The sequence below is a fragment of the Labeo rohita genome, chromosome 21 (assembly GCF_022985175.1).
Source record: "Labeo rohita strain BAU-BD-2019 chromosome 21, IGBB_LRoh.1.0, whole genome shotgun sequence".
Taxonomy (NCBI): domain Eukaryota; kingdom Metazoa; phylum Chordata; class Actinopteri; order Cypriniformes; family Cyprinidae; genus Labeo; species Labeo rohita.
In genome coordinates, this window is record NC_066889.1 from 21,294,267 (window position 1) to 21,305,736 (window position 11,470).

The 11,470-nt window shown below is 35.8% G+C and overlaps 1 long non-coding RNA gene across 1 annotated transcript in view; it reads left to right on the forward strand.

The window, feature by feature from the left end:
* The window catches only part of LOC127152441 (uncharacterized), a 50,448-nt gene extending 49,322 nt beyond the window's left edge, over positions 1-1,126 (forward strand). Inside the window, exon 3 of the long non-coding RNA XR_007825077.1 lies at positions 1,014-1,126. This is a non-coding gene — a long non-coding RNA (uncharacterized LOC127152441). The remainder of the gene's footprint in view (positions 1-1,013) is intronic.
* Positions 1,127-11,470: the final 10,344 nt, after the last annotated feature.

The window sequence follows — 11,470 nt, forward strand, 5'->3', positions numbered from 1 at the left end:
CTGACATTCTGTCATCATCTGTCCTCACTCATGTTGCTCTAATGTCACTCGCATGACTTTTTCCTGTGGAACAAAATGTCAAAGCTGCTCTTACCCATATGATGAAAATAAATGATCACCCACTGTAAAGTTCAGCTGCAATTTTGCTGTGTATATTTATATTGCAAATTAAAATCGCTTTCAATATAATTTTAAAACGGAGGTTATTTCTATGATTGAATGTTGAATTTCCAGCAGTCAATACTTAGTCTTCAGTGTCCTTTAGAAATCATTTTAATTTGGTGAATTGGTGCTTAAGAAATTTTTCTTATAATTTTCAATAAAAATGTTGAAAAAGTTGTGCTGCTTAAAATTTTAGTGGAAACAGTGACGCATTCTTTTCAGGAATCTTAAATAATGTATATAGAGAGTTCAAAAGAGCATAATTTATTTAAAATACAGAAATCTATTGATCACTTATATCAAATCATATAAATCATCTTATATTTATACAGCACCAACTGAAATATGCAATATTTCTTTTTCCAACTGAGGCCTTTTATGTGCCTATTGCTTTATTCCTTTCTTTTGAATTACATTTTGGAATTACCATGCCTTTTATTTGAAGCGATTGCATTTACACACCAATTACATGCCAGACCTCTCCTGGATTTTATAAAATGATATTTTCCTACAGAGTACGCGGAGACAGGGTCAAATGCAGGGGTGGAAGAATATCAGCTATAATTTCTCTAAGAAAGGGGCGCAGGTTTCTCTCTCAGAGGCTTTGATTTAATTTGAATCTGCAGCAGTCAGTTGTCGGATGTGAGGTTGGAAAAAAGAAAAAGCTATTAAAGAAATCCATAGATTTTCTTTGTTCGTTGCTCCATATAGTGGTACATTACCCATCACTGTCTTTAGACTTCCTATGACAGAAAACTTCAGTGAAAGATGTGACAGATTTTTTGTTGGAAGACTTACAAATATTGTTTTTGTTAATTTCGGTATTTCATGCATTATTAATTGCGTTTCAGTTGGAGTGTTACCACAATGAGAAATTCTGCGGATAAAACGAAATGCATCGCAAGGCCACTGAAACAAAATGAAGGAAGTCAGGAAGATAATGAAGTGCTCGCTGAGACGTGAGGTGAGCGGTTTCTTTATTCTACGTGTCTAATGTCATTGCGACGGCTTTGTTTCTATATGCACTGCTGAATAAGTGTAATCAAGGCTTTTGTGGTCTGCCCTACAAAGGTAACACAGACACAACAACTGTTAGGCTCATGATACATTCTCATGACACATGCTTTTGAGAAAAGAAATGTAGCCCTTTCAAATTTGCAGACTTTAGGATGCCCACTAACGCCTAGTAAGCCGGAACAGGTTTTAAGCATTTTAAAATCGAAAGAAATTACACATTTCACTTGCAATTCAGAGGAGCAGTCATCTGTAGTCATTGAGGCGGGTTTCACTTCTCAGCAAGGACCGGTAGTGCGTACTTTCATCTTAAATTCTTTGGTTCCTATCATGTTTAATTTTTCATCACTACCTTTTCATGTCAATACACCTTTGATAATAACACTCTTCTGTCGACTCTGTTTCTTGGACAAAGGAGTCTTCTCCAATTGGGTCTGACAGTCCAGTTGACCTGGCAGCGTCTTCAGGTTTCAGAAGTGCTTTATTCAGCCCCAGGCTGTGGGTAAAGAGCACCAAAGATATGTTAAAAACAAATCTTGGTATTAATTAACAACTTGAGATTCCGTTTGCATGCAACAGAATGGGCAACTGGTGTTCTTGAAGGCAGATACAACACATGCACTGTCCTTTTTCTACTGTCAACAGTGACAGGAAATAACAGGGCTCCAGACTGCACACACAGCACATATAAATAAAATTGTATGACAGTAATTTAAAATCTAGCCATCGCTGGAAAGTTGGGAAAGTATTTTGTTTGTCCATATGTGATTCATGCATGCCAGTATTTCCTTGTTTTTTTTCTGCGCAACAACAAATAGTAAATGCTGTAATGTTCAGTTTGCAAAGAAATTACTCGTATGTATCTTTTTAATGAGTCATTTAAAACTATTCAATAACAGTTCACTCAGAAGTGGCTAGTACATTTCACAATCGTTTACAAAGAAATGGCAAGTAACACACTGAATTAAACATTACATTTCAATGGAAAGACCAAAAATATATCTCACAGTTTTTTTTCCTCAGAATTGAGATATAAACGCGCAATTGCGAGTTATAAAGTTAGAATTGCAAGATTTAAACAAACAATTCTGAGGAAAATTCAGAATTGTGATTTTATAGCTCACAATTCTGACTTTATTTCTCAGAATTGCGAGTTTATTTCTCAGAACTGCAAGAAAGTATCATTCATAACTTGCAGGGGAAAAAATATTATTTCACAGTTCTGAGGAAAAAAAAGTAAGAATTGCAAGTTTATATCTTATAATTCTAAGGAAAAAAGTCATAATTGTGAGTCTGTATCACACAATTCCAAAAAAAAATCATAATTTTGAATTGAAGTCGCAATAACCTTTTTTTTTCCCTGTTCTGTGGTGGAAACGGGCTTCCATACATTGTATACATTCCATCCTGTTGTGCAGTGAGATTCTCCACCTCGTTAAATGTTCTGTGAAGCATTCAGGCTGTTGTTTGTAGTGTTAATATTCTCTGAGGAACATTTAATTTTGGCACACATGTGACGAGGATTAACTGTGTGACACTCACGTTGGTCTGGTGCACCATCTGTTTAACTGCCGGTTAACCACAGGCACCACTGAGTTTAGTAAATGACCAAGAATGTCAGGACGTGCTCTTGAAGCTAAGTTGTAATCTTAAGCATATGGAGTGGTATGAAGAGTTTGCTGAAGATGCTAAAGACCACATTTCACCAGACATCTTTGAGAATTTTAATGACACTTTTTTGCCATTTCCACAGTGTTGTAATTTATCTTTTCTATAAAGACTGTAAAACAGAAGGAAGGTCGCTTGAAAGTTAATGAACTTGTGCAGTTCTTTTCAGCAGGCGATCTTCCAGATCTTCTTTATGTGGCATATTTCCACACTACATCACACGTAAGAGCCCTAAAACACAAATATGAATGTTTTTTTTAATCATGCTTCGCATCATTGAGTTTACATCCATCAGACAAGTAAAAGTTCACCAGTATACCTTAAAACTTCACTGCACAGGTTATGAGAACGTTTAGCCTGAGTAAAATTTCTATTTCAGATTTTTTGGGGCAATTAACTTTATTGCCTCAGCAGCATCATGTCAGTTAAAAATACATGAAGTGCAACGCCATTAACATGAAGCAGTTGTATTGGTTCACCTCTTTGAAAATACCCGCACAGCTCACTTCCTGCACTAAACAGTTGGCGTAATCTCTAATTAATTTTTACTGGACAGAAGTATTTTTAGCCTGCTCAAGATGGCAGTAAATTGCTATTTCTCACGTCGGTTGGGAGAATGAGAAGTCACTGGTGGTCCCCATGTGGCTGGAAAGTCGTGGCACGGCAGCAGAAGCGTGCAGCAATGTTTAGACATTTATTTACTGAGGCAGTTGCTCCCCTGGAGCTGGAGACAGAACAGATTGAATGTCATGCTGTGCTCTCCAGCATCCAACACTTACCCCGACGCATGTGTTAGTCTGACCGGAGCGCTTACTCTTGCCTGTTCCCGTCCAATAATATTTGCTTGAAATCCTTATATCTGCTAACCGGTGTGTGAATTTAAGGCAGTATAAAGTACGTGCTTTAACCCTTTAACTGTCACTCCCATTTTTGAACACAGACATAAATATGCACTATACAGACTTAAATTTGTTGTTTGTTGTCATTTGTTGTCATTCAATTCATGAATGAAAACATTTTGTAATATGATTTTAATGTACATTTTCTGTGGTAATGCAATGTCTGATTTTAAAATACCTTTCAAAGGATGAATTTTGAGATTTTAAGTTTTAAACCGATATATAATTTCTTATGATTTCTAAAACGTGATAGGGAAAAAGGCGACGAAGAAAGTCTTTTGTGACCAAGGTCAGAAATCATGTTATGATGTAGATTTTTTTTTTTTTTTTTTAAGTTGACATATATTAATTTATTACTTTTCCAACATAATTTGTATCACAAAAATATGGTAAAATATCTAGTTAGGAGTCTTAGACCTTTCCAACGATGTATAGTTTGCCATGATTAGATTAGGATTTATTTGTAATATAGTGAAGTAAACTTACCATAGAGTGGACGGTGACAGTTAAAGGGTTAAAAGACTGTAAAACAGAAGGAAGGTCACTTGAAAGAGAATCTTCCAGATCTTGGCTGTAGAAAGAAGGAGGGCCTTTAGAAAGGGTATTTCTAACCCAAACTTGTTGCTTCAGGAAGTAATACATCAAAAACATCTCCGGTAACAAAACTCTACTTTTCAAGCCATTACATTTTTTATTGTTCTGTGTTCTCTCTTGCCCTGCTTAAGTTTTTTTCGAACATGTGAAGATCCTCTTGGTAATGTCAACATTCAGACATCAGTATGATGTGAGCAGAATGAAAATATGGCCTGAAAAAAGAGACGAGAAAGCATGGTCTTAACTTATCTCCCAAGCTTGGGGCACAGTATGACTGTATCTCATATTTTTATCATTTTTCTCATCCTTTCTTTGATTTGTGATACGCCTCCTTCTTCAAATTATTCTCCACTCCCAGTCTCCAGAGAGAAAAGCGAGAGACTGCGACTGAAAATTTATATCTTTCCAGATGCATTGAAAAAGATATCAAAAAATCATTTTGTGACTAATTTAGACTACATATGGTTTATAGAAAATGGAGAATGAATTTCAAAGATGTTTTTCCCACAGTGCTGTTCTTTGTCAGTGGTTGGCTCTTTTGATAATAGAGAGCCATTTATGTCTAATGAGAACTTTTCATCTAAGATGAAATTGTCTATTTATTATTATGTACTTCCCAGGAACATCAACACATAAATAAGATTCAAACATGGCCTTTCAGTAAAACTTGTGATTGTTTAACAATGAAAAAAATACTGCTTTGATGTTTATGAACTGCCATATATGGCTCAACAAATGCCTGGAAGTAAATGTAGGCTGTTAGTGTAATGCTCTGATGCTCTCAACGTGATGCCTAGAGGAATGTTCCTACATAACTAGGTTCAATTCGCTTCTTTGTAATTCTGAGTAATTATGTCCATAACGGTTTTTCCTCATCTTTCTGGCCCTTGAGGGGCCCTTTTGGATTTGGGAAGTGCTTCATGTTTTAAATTACCTCCTTTTTTTTTTTTTTATAAAAGTTCAGCCAAAGACATCCCAAGAGATTTGATGGCACACCACTCTGTAAGTGATTTGACTCAACAGCCTGTGTATTCCTATGAAACCCTCCGTCTCAACCTGCTCATGAGACTTATTTGAATATGAATGTCTTATCAGGGCCGTGCTCCTTCTTACAGACCTAAATGCATCTCTTCTGAAGAAAGATTAGAGCAGAGGATTACAGAGGATCAGAAATAGCTTGTATGATCCAGCTCTACACAAAACGTGAGGGAAATCATGAAACTTGAATATCTTGACCTTGAATCTCAGTTCTTTTCCAAGAAAGCTTAAACTTTTCTGTCTCTGTGTCCTGTTCAAAATGTACAGAAGGCCATAATTATCTCTGCAGTCAAGCTTTAATTTTATCATTAAATCAGTAGGCCGACATCTCAGTGATAATTTAGTGAGATTGCCGATTAAAGAATTATTAGAATCATTAATAATTACTGCAATTAAAACAGCAACTCGCAGTGCTTTCCAACAAGGTTATTAATAGATGGTATATGCTTCTGTTGATGGTATCTATGAGAGAAAAAAATAATTTAATATGCAAATAATAGTTGTACAGTTGGAAGAGCTCCATTTAAAGGAGAAGTCCACTTCCAGAACAAAAATGTACAGATAATGCACTCACCCCCTTGCCATCCAAGATATTCATGTCTTTTTTTTCTTCAGCCGTAAAGAAATAGTTTTTTTGAGTTAAACATTTCAGGATTTTTCTCTATATAATGGACTGGTATGGTGCCCCAATTTTAAACTTCCAAAATGCAGTTTAAATGCGGCTTCAAACAATTCCAAATGCAGTTGTGAACGATCCCAGCCAAGAAAGAATGGTCTTATCTAGCGAACTGATCGGTTATTTTAATTTTTAAAAAATTACGATGTAAATACTTTTTAATCTCAAACACTCATATTGTCCTGCTTTCCCTGAACTCTGTGTATTCTACGTCAAGACAGTTAGGGTATGTCGAAAAACTCCAATCGTATTGTCTCCCTCAACTTCAAAAATCATTTCAAAATCATCCTACATCACTGCAGAAGTACCAACCCAGTCTTTGCAAAGTGAAGTTGAGGGAGAACATGAGATGGGAATTTTTTGACATACCCTAACTGTCATGAACCGGCAAAAACAGTGCAAGGCAGAGTGAGAAAAGATGAGCGTTTGACATTAAAAACTAAATAAACTGTATTATTTTTATAAAATTAACCGATCGTTTCACTAGATAAGACCCTTCTTCCTTGGCTGGGATCATTTACAACTGCATTTGGGATCGTTTGAAGCCGCATATAAATTGCATTTTGGAAGTTCAAAATCGTAAAAAAAACATACATTTCTTTATGGCTGAAGAAAGAAAGACATGAACATCTTGGATGACAAGGGGTGAGTACATCTGTCAATTTTTGTTCTGGAAGTGGACTTCTCCTTTAATTATTGTGAATGACGGAATTGATTCGGTCTCCTTACACTCACAAAATTCTTAGAAATTTGTGCATATACACTACCATGCGTAAGTTTGGGGTGGGTATTATTTTTAATGTGTTTTTTTTATTTTTATTTTTTTAAACCTTCAGTGTCACATAATCCTTCAGAAATCATTCTCATATGCTGATTTTGTGCTTAAAGGGGTCATCGGATGCTAAGTTCACTTTTTCATGTTGTTTGAACATTAATGTGTGTAGGCAGTGTATGTACAAATCTACCCTATAATGATAAAAATCCATGCAGTGGTTTTTAATTAATCTGTAAAAATAATATTCCCTTTTTCAAATCGAGCCATTCACACTGACAGAGGCCACAGTAGTTGATTGACATGAGCGTCTTATCTCAGATCAGCTGTAACAGTCCACCCTCTTTGTTTCGATGCCTGAGCAGGGATGTAAGTTAGACAAGAATGTCTCCTATTGAGTGATTGAGGTGTTGTGTTGCTTGATGTAATAATGAACATAGTGGTCGTCATTTACTCCCGACATCTGAGCCGCTGAAGATGCAGTAGATTATGTTTGTTTGTGAAGGGAATGCACCTCCCGATCTACATATATCCGTCTATGTTCACACAAATCATTCGTGATCCAGCTTCACTTACAGCAGAAGTGAGTATAAGGTTTTTTTTTAATTAATATTTGCGATCGCCTTTCCTAATAATGTGCTAGTTAGCAAGTTTAGCAGCTAAACGCGTTAAATGCGGCTAAGGTAAACAATCTCTCTGAGCAGCTCGTCACTCCACAGAGAGAAGAGAGGTACGGGGCGAGCAGAGCTCATTTGCATTTAAAGCAGCCTCGACCAAGATGGTTTTGCAGAGCTGATTTTGGCAAGGTAAAAAGGGTGTTGTTTTACACAACCATTGAGAATTTTTAACCAAAGTATATTATAGACTTTTCATTAAGACCCTGAACAATCATATCAACTTGTGGAAAATGGGCATCCAATGACCCCTTTAAGAAACATTAAAATGAATATTAAATTAATAATAAGTGCAAAATAAGCATATTCAGGGCTCCGGACTGCGACTTAAATGGTCACATTTGCGACCAAAAATAGTAATTTGCGAGTGGGATTTTTGCTGTGGCGACTACATAAATTGACATGTTATGGACTTAAAAAGAAATCTAATGTAATGCCTCTTTTTCTGGTTGTTTTGCGATCACATCTTTTGCTATGTTCGCATACTAAAATCAGATGATGCGCTGAGTTTTAGTGGAAAAAAGACTAAAACAGTCCTCCTCTCTGCCAAATAAATGCGCTGATGCACCTGCTAAACGCAGCTTCAGGTGTTCAGCATGAGAGAGATCGGACAATGATGGAGACGTGCAAAGTATTGTCCATTTCGTGCACAACTTGAACAAACTACAACAGGTGAAGCTGTCAGCTGTGTTGATATTGGCAATATCGTTGACAATTCTCATTTATAATCAATACTATGGCTTCTTGTTGTGACGGTCTTAGTCTATATGCTGTGTTCTGTTAATGCGTGGACTGCATATTATTTGAAATGCACTTGCCGTCCAGTAATTGAAAAAAGTGTTGTTACCTTTTAATAAACAAAGTATCAGCTTTATAATTATGCAAAATTCATAATGAAATTCAAACAATAAATACGGTTTAGAGAAACTAAAGTACAACGTACTGAAAAAAAATAATTATAAAGGTGAGCATTTTGCTATATTTATGCACTATTGCATATTAATACTTTTACTTAACCTGTTATATGGTAAGAAAGAATACAATTAAGAAGGAACCCAAACTACACTCAGTGGACAAGTGATGCTTATGGTCCATGATACTGGCACAAAGTCTGTGTAATAAACAATACTTTGTGACTGTATATAGTTTTCAAGTTGGAAAAGACGTAGTTCCCACTTCCAGGACATCTACATGGTTTACAGGATTAAAATGCTGATAAATTCAAGAAAAGATGAGATGTAAACACATGACAGTATGACTGAAATAATAAAGTGTTAAAAAATACATAAATAAAAAAATTATTTTGTGGCACCCAAAAAAATTATTTGGTGCCTAGGTTTGCTTCTAATAGGAGCAAATGGCTCCTTAGTTAATTTTTGCCCTGATATTAGAAATGAAGGATGTGACACTGTAGACTGTAGAGTAATGGCTGCTGAAAATTCGGCTTTGCTGTCACAAGAATAAATTACAGTGTGAAGAGTGTGTATTTATTTACTGGTTGGTTGGTTCACGACTTAGAATTCTTTACTGAAGAATTTTCTAAATACCTGTAGAGAAAATCAATAAGGAAATACATGATGTCACTGTTGTTAGAACTGTGACTTTACAAATGTTTTGTTCAAACGCATTTGTTTCGGTTTTTTAGATCTGATCTAGTTAGATTTAGTTTCAGTGTCTTTCGGCTTTGTAGTGCTGTTGTTACGCTTCCAGTCCAGTCTATCGTAAATCATAAATTGCATTTTGATTTGCTATCAGCCTGTATGGTGATGTTCATATTTGCTTCATCGACAATGCAGTATGTGACCTGTTTATCTTTTGGGTATGACACACGTTTATTACCTTTTTATGAAACATCCTCCTATGCTCTGTTTACTGTTAGCTAATATCCCATCTGTCTCTCTAAAATGAGTTTCTGTCTGCTGTGAAGAAAAAAAGCTGTCAGTTTAGATTGTGTAATTTTATTAAAGTGTTTTGAAAAGTTTGATATTATGTAACTCACCATAGAACATCATTCTTTCCTCAGAACAGCACTTGATGTGGCAGAAGAATCAATGGTAAAGTTTATCCTTGAGATTTTTTTGATTAAAGTAAAAATGATACAGTAACAACAGGTCCACAATGGTAGCTGAGGACAAAGATCACGTCTGGAACATGGCGCTTGTAAAACTCCAGTCATGGCTGTGCAAATAGGTCAAATTAAGGCTTTTTGGATTAAACAAACAGCAATGGAAGTGAATTGTGACTGATTCTGCCAATTTAGGTGTTCTGCCTATTTGAAATCTGCAATGTCTAAAGCTAAATTGCAGTATAGCTTTCAATGCCTAAAGCCCGGTCAGTGATTTAATAACAATAGAGGGTTACATTCAACCATCTGATTTAATGTGTGCTTCTAAACTTTTACTGTCCTTTTGAATTATGAAGCTGGCGAACATGCCATTGAATACCATTGCCATAAACCTGATAAATGAGGTTGACCTACAGTGGTAATTGCCTATTAATGTAGGACATGGGTGTTTTTAATATTAGGCTTAAAGCATAAGAGAAGGTTCCTCCACTGGTACAAGCCATTGAGCGAATGAGTTCACAATTTTTTTGCCCTTCACTCCCAACTTAGGTTTGGAAAGTGCAGGTCAAGGAGGTTTTTGCTTTTCTGCAATCACTCTGAAGCCTCAGTGGACCTTAAACTTTGTTTAACCTCATGGAACCTATGTTTAGTTGATCTTGGTTCATCAAAACAAAGTTTACCTTTGTCTCACAGAGAAAAAAGGCCCAATGTGAGACCAATGATTGGCACCACTGACAGGCCTGAGGGAGAAAACTGCATTCTTTTGAAACTGAGGAAAGTCTAACTTTTAAACATTTCCGGTCCGCAAAGTGTAAACTTTGACAACAACACACATACAGTACATATACTGGCTTTCATCTCTGACTCAAACTGTGGAATTTTTTTTTATAACGCTAGGAGGAAACGCTGACCATTTCTTGCACTCTGACCTTTTGACCCATGAGTCAGAATGATGTTTTGTTTCACATAAAGTGACATTCAAAACAGAAGAGATGGAAAGTGATTATTCTTTGTTTGTAAAACAAATAGTTTTATGATTTCATTAACAACTTTACCTTTCAGTTTGTTTCTAAAATGAGTTTTCGTTACAAATGGCTTCTATTATTTGTAACGGAACCCGTCTTAAAAATTATGCAGCTCACACACTGAAAGGAGAGGGAAAAATCTAATAATTTGTTTGTTGCCTTTCATTTGTGTAAATCAAGCACTCAATTTTCCGGAGGAGAGAAACAATCTAATTGAAAAAGACTAGTGAGCCCCCTTTTTCTTGTTTTCCCCATTCATTTCCCCCATGAATCTTAGTAATTAATAGAATGCATTACAGGCTGCTCCGGTGACTTATTCGCCCAATTCTACCAGGCCTCTGGGACAAATCAGTCTGACTGATGAGGAATGAATTTAGAGGGTGGGGAAGGAAGTTCATACGCCTTAGTCAGGATGATGCCATGTTTAATTTTTTTTAAACCAATGAAAATGAGGCTGCGAGGGACATACATACATTATTCTCATTTAGATATGTATATTTTAAATTTGCTGTTAATTGTTAAAGCTGATGCAACATCTTATCTTCCAATAACTTGGGGCCATACTAACCATTCTCAATAAAGTCTTTTAGGTTCAACTAAAAATGGGATATAGACACTGAAGTATCTATAATACTTGATCACTTGATTTAATTGAATGTATGCTATCTGATTGGAAATTTCATTTGCGTTGGGCCACATAAATGTCACATAAATTCATGCGAGTACTGTTTTTTTTTTCACACTCATATATATTTGGTATCCCTAGTTTAAGTATCACCATACACCCTAATGGCAAACTATATGAAACACAAGGTCAAACATCTTATTCTGAATTTGTTATTGATAAATTATACCTTTTAAATGGCAAGTTTGCATTAGCCCT